The 8,476-nt window shown below is 44.2% G+C and overlaps 1 long non-coding RNA gene across 1 annotated transcript; it reads right to left on the bottom strand.

The window, feature by feature from the left end:
* Window positions 1-2,862: 2,862 nt before the first annotated feature.
* Window positions 2,863-3,343, bottom strand: LOC309522439. Its single transcript, XR_014215099.1, has 2 exons — window positions 2,969-3,343; window positions 2,863-2,927 (listed from the first exon to the last, which is right to left on the bottom strand). It is a non-coding gene; the product is annotated as an uncharacterized lncRNA (long non-coding RNA).
* Between the last annotated feature and the right edge of the window lie 5,133 nt (window positions 3,344-8,476).

Genomic DNA, 8,476 nt, shown 5'->3' on the forward strand with positions numbered 1-8,476 from the left:
TTCCCCATCCAGTACTTCCCAGCTTCTCCCTTCTGAACTGTGTCCCTCTGCAAACCACTGTTCCAAATCTATACTGTCATCCTGCTCCTGGGAAGATTCAGGATCAGGGGGAGGGGGAGGCTCCCACCATTCCTCCTCAGCATGGTCCCTGACATCCCTCCACTGGATCAAATGCCATTCTGTGCAGCATTAGATTTTAGAAGTAACCAAATAAGTAATTAGGGACGCGGGTGGCGCTGTGGGTTAAACCACAGAGCCTAGGACTTGCCGATCAGAAGGTTGGCGGTTTGAATCCCCATGACGGGGTGAGCTCCCGTTGCTCAGTCCCTGCTCCTGCCAACCTAGCAGTTCGAAAGCATGTCAAAGTGCAAGTAGAGAAATAGGTACCGCTCCAGTGGGAAGGTAAACGGTATTTCCGTGTGCTGCTCTGGTTCGCCAGAAGCAGCTTAGTCATGCTGGCCATATGACCTGAAAGCTGTCTGCAAACAAACGCTGGCTCCCTCGGCCTATAGAGCGAGATGAGCGTGCAACCTCAGAGTCGGTCACGACTGGACCTAATGGTCAGGGGTCCCTTTACCTAAGTAAGTAATTACACACACACACACCACACACACACACACACAGAGAGAGAGAGAGAGAGAGAGAGAGAGAGAGAGAGAGAGAGAGAGAGATTTACTTAGATTTATATATTGCCTAATAGCAGTGCTTTTTCCAGGGAGTACTCAAGGGCACATAGTACTGGCACCTCTTTTTTGTTGTTAAAAAGTGTGGCACTTACTGTGACAACTTCATAGTGTGTACCAGCACCTATTTTTCTAGGAAAAAAAGCACTGCCTAGTAGAAATAAAATTGTGAATGGAAAGAATGCCACACTCTTTATCCAAACAGCCATATCATAAAGCATGGCTAGACTTTCAATATAGTTCAGCTATGTTCTCATTTTAAAAATTCAGGCTAAAATGACACACACACACACACACACACACACACACATTCTACTTAGATGGAAGGCCTGACAGGAGATACTCAGCCTTTTGTTTTCTTGCTGCCCGGAACTAGGCAAATCTGTTAGGGCATCTTAATTCCTTGTGTTGTAATAATTCAGCTGTCTCGGTAGCAATAGACAACTAATTTCATTTCTTTCTGTCTGCCTTTATATATAAAATCTGTGTTGGTTCCAGGTGCTGGCACAAAAGGATGAAATAGGATTGCTTCTCTGACATTTATGAGTGTTTCATTAAAATGTATACTTTGTCCTTCAGGCCCTTCTGGCGTGGTACTATGGGCTAATCCAATTGTGAGATGCAAACAAGATCCTAGAACTCCAGGACAGATGACTTTCCTCCACCCTCTGCCCACCTCTAGAATTCTATTACATTTTTCTCACCCCCGAACAAGGCTGCTTCAAATCAAGGACCCACACACTGATATCCAGTCGGGAAAATTTAACTTGCCCCCCAAAAGCCCTCATTTTAAACCTTATTTGGGCGTGAATTTGCCACACCCCAGTCACTGCAGGGGAAAACTCATGTGATTTCTACCTGGGGAGGAGTTTTGGGGTGTCATGAGTGGACAACTGCCCAGTTCAGATGGAGAGGGAGAAGGGATATATATTCCTCCTCCCTTCCAAAACCTCACCCCTTTTTTTCTTGTGATGCCTCTCCATTTTGCAGAGGCTGAGTAGGAATTTTGCGGGGAGCCTCTAATTGGCCCATAATTTCACCTGCTCCACATTGTTGGGAATAATTCTTGGAGTGGTATAATTTCTTGTTATTCTGGCCTTTAGTCTGGGCATGAAATACAGTTTATGATCTGAGGATCTTTAATCATGAAGCATTATGGGACAGGGAACTCTGGTATTGCCCCTCACTGTATCTGCTTAGTGGGTGACAAGGGTGCCTGTCGACCAGGCATGCACGTTGGGGTGAACCGTGAACCAGTGGGGCTACAGTGCAGTTATCTGATTCACAGACCCAGAGCTCGTGTAGCCAGGAGGAAGAATTTATCCCATTCCTTGCTTCAGGGCACAGGTAGTGACTTTCATCGCCTCAGGAAATACTAGTACTACTACTACCACTACTACTAATATTTATACCCCACCCATCCAACTGAGTTTCCCCCACCACTCTGGGTGATTCCCAACAGATTAAAAACAGAATAAAACATCAAACATTAAAAACTTCCCTAAACAGGACTGCCTTCAGATGTCTTCTAAAAGTCAAATAGTTGTTTATTTCCTTGACATCAGATGGGAAGGCATTCCACAGGGAGGGCACCACCACCGACAAGGCCCTCTGCCTGGTTCCCTGTAACCTCACATCTCGCAGTGAGGGAACCACCTGAAGGTCCTCAGAGCTGGACCTCAGTGTCCAGGCAGAACGATGAGGGTGGAGACGCTCCTTCGGGTATACTGGGCTGAGGCCATTTAGGGCTTTAAAGGTCAGCACCAACACTTTGAATTGTGCTTGGGAACGTACTGGGAGCCAATGTAGGTCTTTCAAGACTGGTGCTATATGGTCTCGGTGGCCACTCCCAGTCACCAGTCTAGCTGCCGCATTCTGGATTAGTTTTAGTTTCTGGGTCACCTTCACATGTAACCCCACGTAGAGCGCATTGCAGTAGTCCAAGTGGGAGATAACTAGAGCATGCCCCAATCTGGCAAGACAGTCTGCAGGCTGGTAGGGTCTCAGTCTGCATACCAGATGGAGCTGGTAGACAGCTGCCCTGGACACAGAATTGACCTGCGCCTCCATGGACAGCTGTGAGTAGGGAGGGAGATGATCCCGCCCCCTAAGTAGGGAGCTTTCCTGCTTGGACTAGGTTTTGTTTGGTAGAATAATAATAATAATAATAATAATAATAATAATAATAATAATATATCTTTATTGTCATTGCCCCCTCTCGGGGACAACGAAATTACTTGGCTGCTCCATCCACCCAGGTAGGGCACTCCACACAAAATCAAAACAACTATAAAAACACTAATTAAAACAATACAGTATAATACAGCAAGGGAGATTAGATGACTTTCAAAGTCCAGGCTTCCCATTCAGGGCCGAGATCGCTCTGGAGAAGAAGCTGTTCTTAAGACAGTTCGTTCTTGCCTTCATCGTCCTGTATCTCCGTCCCGACGGCAGGAGCTCGAAGAGACAGTGACCAGGATGCGATGGATCTTTTACTATGTCCAGTGCCTTCCTATGGCACCTTGTGGCATAAATGTGCTCTAAGGTGGAGAGTGGGCAGCCAACAATGCTCTCTGCTGCCTTAACAACCCTGCACAACCCCAACCTGTCCCGGGTAGTACAGCTTCCGTACCACACTCATAAGCCATAAGTGAGCACGCTCTCAATGGCACAGTGATAGAAGGCAAGCAGCAGTTTCTGCGGATCAAGTCTTGGATCAAGTCTTGGTTTTCTTTGCAGATCCTCAAGTTTAAATAATAAAATAGCCTTTTCCCTAACTTAAAGTGGTGTTTTGAGTTTTCCTCAGGGTGGGTGTGATGGCAAAGGTATCACTCACAAGAGGTTGGCTCAAGGTGGCTGCATAACATGTGGTTTTGACCTAGTGAGGCAAAGCCTAGTGAGAGTCCCAAGGGTCAAGAGGGATACCTGAAGGGCTACAGCCCTGAGGTTCCCCGCTTCTGCCCTAGATAATTTGAAGTTCATTCTATTTCCCTGTACTGTCCTTCAAGGAAAGTTGGGGCTTCTTGTTACAAAGCCATTATCTCCCCCCCCCAAGTTCTCCCTCCTTTTTGTTCTTCTGCAAGAAGAGAGAGGGGTGGAGGTCTTTCATCCTATGTAATTTCCTAGAGAATAATTACACTTATGGCTGCTACAGCGCAGTACCCTTCTCCTTCTGCGTTTGAATTTGCTTCCTTACCTTCCTTCCCCCCCCACTCATTTAGTTTGAGCAACTTCATCTCCCTACCCCAGAGACCGAAGAAGATTATATATTGAAAAAAAAAAGGCAAAAAGAAAGAAAGAAAGAAGTACTTTTCTACCGAGGCCTAATTAAGTTCCATTTCAAATCTCCATAAGAGAGTATCCAATGATCCCATATGGAGAAGCTCCGCTTGCTAGCAGTGTCACCTTATTACCGTTACCGTATAATAATAGCCTTCTTATGCACTAAGCCGTCATACTTCTGCTATTATCCGTTATGCCTTTTGTGCCAGTGACATGTGGGCAGACGGGGACTCCATCTGCTCAAGAGCAAAATACAGATGCACTCGAGTCTATTTGTGTTGATTTGTATGTTACAATAACCTTACGTTTAAATATAGTCCTTGCGAAAACAAAATGGCCAACACGTCAGAACACGCAGGCATTTTTTATGTACTGAAGGAATGTTTAAGTCTTAACGGATCTAAGCGTCTCACTTTCTCTCGCAGGATACGAGTGGGAATCTTCAGGGTGTGCCAGCACATCCAAGCTGCACACTGAGCAGAACCACTTGAAGGAGAAGGATTCTGCCCAAGTTCCGCCTCCCCCCTTGATGTACAAGTTTTCTTTATTCGGGGAGCTTTTTAAGTCAGGGAGCACTATACTTTGTGAAGCCCCCTCCTGCAACGCTCCAGTTCAATACAATTATCTTTTTTATGTAGTGTAGCTACATCTCCTCCCCAAGAAACAGAATGTCAAAAAAGCAGCCAACACACACTAATTGACAAGCAAACAAAGCCCCCATCTGCACTATGCATTTAAAGCAGTACCATACCACTTTGAATAGTCACGACTCCCCCAAAGATTCCTGGGAAATGTAACTCTGAGAGTTGTTAAATGACCTCTGTTCTCCTCACAGTGCTACAATTCTTAGAGTTCCTTAGGAAGAGGGATTGATTGTTAAACCACTCTTTGAACTGTAGCCCAGTGACGGGAATAGGGATCTTCTGAAAACTTTCATCTGCACCCTTAAAAAGAACTGCAGTTCCCAGGATTCTATGGCAAAGGTAGGAAACCAAATGTTGCTGGACTCCAAATACCTTTAGCCCCAGATAATCCAGACCATGGTCATGGATGATGGGAGTTGTAGTCCAACAACACCCAGAGGACCATAGCTTCAACATAACAAGGGAAGCATTCTGAGCAGATGCTAATAAAAGCATTCTGTCCTTAGGCTTCCTTTCTGTTCTTTATTTTTAGAAACAGTTCCTTATTTAGTGTTGAAATGCAGTGTTCCTATTTAAGTCCAATTTTAATGCATTTCAAGATTTGACTATTCTACTTCAAGTACCATGAATATTCTGATGCTCTCAACGTGTCACCTTCTAATGGTCTCAGTGATGTGTCCCTTATTTTGGAGCTCTTCAGATTCCCACCCTATTTGAGTTTTGATGGCAGTTCTGTATGTTTGCCAAATGCAGCTATTAAAGGTAGAAACTGCCTGACACTCTGTTTCAATTAAGGTAGGCTTGAATGCATATCAAAAGTGTTTATTTTGCGACCTGTAATGCAGGCCAGAATTTGCCTGCATAACTCCAGCCATCCCACCCTCTCATATGTTAAGACAGTTATAACGAAATCCCACATACCAGCCCCAGCATCCCTTTGTAAGGTGTGCAAAACATGCATAATCACATTTTGTCTTGGAGGCCATTCTGCTCCTGATTGGTGCAGTTCAGTGTAAGTTATAGTTAATAAGGACGCGGGTGGTGTTGTGGGTTAAACCACAAAGCCTAGAACTTGCCGATCAGAAGGTCGGCGGTTCGAATCCCCACGACGGGGTGAGCTCCCGTTGCTCAGTCCCTGCTTCTGCCAACCTAGCAGTTCGAAAGCACATCAAAGTGCAAGTAGATAAATAGGTACCACTCCAGCGGGAAGGTAAATGGCGTTTCCGTGCACTGCTCTGGTTCGCCAGAAGCGGCTTAGTGATGCTGGCCACATGACCTGGAAGCTGTACGCCGGCTCCCCCAGCCAATAAAGCGAGATGAGTGCTGCAACCACAGAGTCGGCCATGACTGGACCTAATGGTCAGGGGTCCCTTTACCTTTTATAGTTAATATGAAGAAGAAGAAGAGGAGGAGTACCGTAGTTTGGATTTGATATCCCACTTTATCACTACCCTAAGGAGTCTTAAAGCGGCTAACATTCTCCTTTTCCTTCCTCCCCCACAACAAACACTCTGTGAGGTGAGTGGGGCTGAGAGACTTCAAAGAAGTATGACTAGCCCAAGGTCACCCAGCAGCTGCATGTGGAGGAGCGGGGAAACGAACCCGGTTCACCAGATTACGAGTCTACCACTCTTAACCACTACACCACTTCCCACTGTGTGATGGCGACTTCAGAAAAGCAACGGAACCTATAATTCCATGCAAATATAGGTATCCTTGGATACTGCTGACACAAACGGCTGTTGGAATAATAAGGAAAAAGAAGCCATCAGGCCCAACAATGCCAGCAGGGCATCTAATGAATTAGGCTGTCATTCCTTTTTCACCAGGGTTTAGAAACCGATTTGCAATCATATGGCCAGCTCCAATTAAAGGTCTGTGATTAATTTAATGCTTTTAAAGGATATGGGGATTCTCAGTGTAAAAAAAAAAAAAAGGGACAAGAAAAGAATGACTTATGTTTTTCCACATGGCAGATTTTGCCAACGAACAGCTTTCAGGACTGGCAGAGCTCCCACACCTTGGAAGAATGAGAGCATTTCAGTGATGTATAGCATCATGCACTGGCTTCTGATTCTGATAAAAAATAAAAATAAGACAGGAAATGTACGTGAATGCATTTATTTCTACTGTTGCAACTTCATAATATTGATGGGAGGTGTGGAATGGGGGTATAGCTTTCTTGCCTCCCCTTAGAGGAACTGCCTGACTTTTGCCAGAGGGTAAAGACACTTAGCTTTTGCTTGAGGAACATCTGCTGTTTTATTAAAAGGTTCTGCTTTTTAAAAGCTTTGTTATCTACTTTTATGGTTTTTAAAAACTTTTTGTTTTTTAGGGGTAGGCACTATGCACAAGATTTGGTACAGCCCATGCTTCAGAAAAAAAAGTGCATTTGGTCCAATTGTTTCTGAGATGGCCTGATGCAGCTCAGGGTTTGCAGAAGAAAAAAAAATGAAGCTTCCTGCTTCACTATAGTAGGCAAACCCTCACACAAAAAAATAGGTATAATTTTTCCCATATGGTATAAATGGATGGAATTTTCAGGCATATCCCTCCTGAGTGGGTAGCATCTGCCAAAATACAAATAGGCCCAAGAGTTTGGTCTGGACATTAAAATATGGCAAGAATTTTCAAAAAGAAACTATTCATTACTCCCCCCCCCCCCCGAATTGGGTGAATATTGAAAAAAAGCCAGTGAACTTTCAGAAATAAAATTTTATAAGTTTTCTTGTTAGTAGTTTGCCACAGGAGTGGCTAAAGAAAATAATCATTTAGTCTCCCCTGTTGTTTTACTGGGACAAATTTGATTTGGCGAGAGGCTAAAGGGGATTTGCATGTCTCCCTGTGACTTTGTGGGGAGCACTTTTATAAAATGAAAATTGCATACCTCATAGAGTTGCCCCTAGAAAAGTAATCTGCAGAATTTAGAAGGATAGGTGCAGGAACCTGGAATTAGGATGAATGGGGGGGTGGGGAAACCTAACAGCAGCAGCAGTAACGAAAGAGCAATGTCATAAAACAAGCCGAACAAAAGGAAAGCACAACAGATTAATTTAAAACATCTTAACCTCACCTCCTCAAAGAGAGATTGGTAGAAAAGGTGCATCTTTCCTAGTAATCTAATACAATGGAGTGAGGTGGGGGCAGATTAGCATCTTTGTAACTCCACTTCTTCTCAGCTACTGAGTTGACCTGTTCAAAAAGGTTAGGTCAGTCTTCCTGAGAGAAGGGTAAGTGCTTTAGATAAACCTGGTCTCAACTGCTTATATAACAATACAATAAAAATTTATTTCCTTTACCCTGCCTATCTGACTGCGTTGCCCCAGTGACTCTGGGGGCTTCCAACAAAAATACAGAAAAAACTAATATTTGCAGTTATGCCTCCAAACACACAAAGTCACTGAAGTGTCTTATAAAATGAGCAACATCTGTAATCTGTCTGCTGTATTCCTAGTTGGACTGGGGTGGTGGATTGTATCTCCTGACCAATTTACTATCACTTGAATTTCTATTAAGTTCTTGCTAATGAATGCATATGCATGTATGCATAATGATTTCATGATGTATGGATTAAACCGGGGCACAGAAGCATTTCTTTTTCACCAGCTTGGTTCTTTTTCGTGATCTGATTTAAATATGTCTATACTTGACCTGCAGTCTTTCTGTTGCTGTTAAAACCTTTAAACAGCGTCCACTTAGATGGGCTTTAGTTCAGTGACAGAGCAGGTTTAGTCCCAGCATCTTCCATTACATCTGGGAAAGACTCTTGTCTGAAACTCTGAGGAGCCACTGACAAAGCAGACAATACTCTGCCAGCATGGCGTAGTGGTTAAGAGCAGTGGACTTGTAATCTGGTGAACCAGGTTC

Source organism: Podarcis vaucheri (genome assembly GCF_965113315.1).
Source record: "Podarcis vaucheri genome assembly, chromosome: 17".
Lineage (NCBI taxonomy): Eukaryota > Metazoa > Chordata > Lepidosauria > Squamata > Lacertidae > Podarcis > Podarcis vaucheri.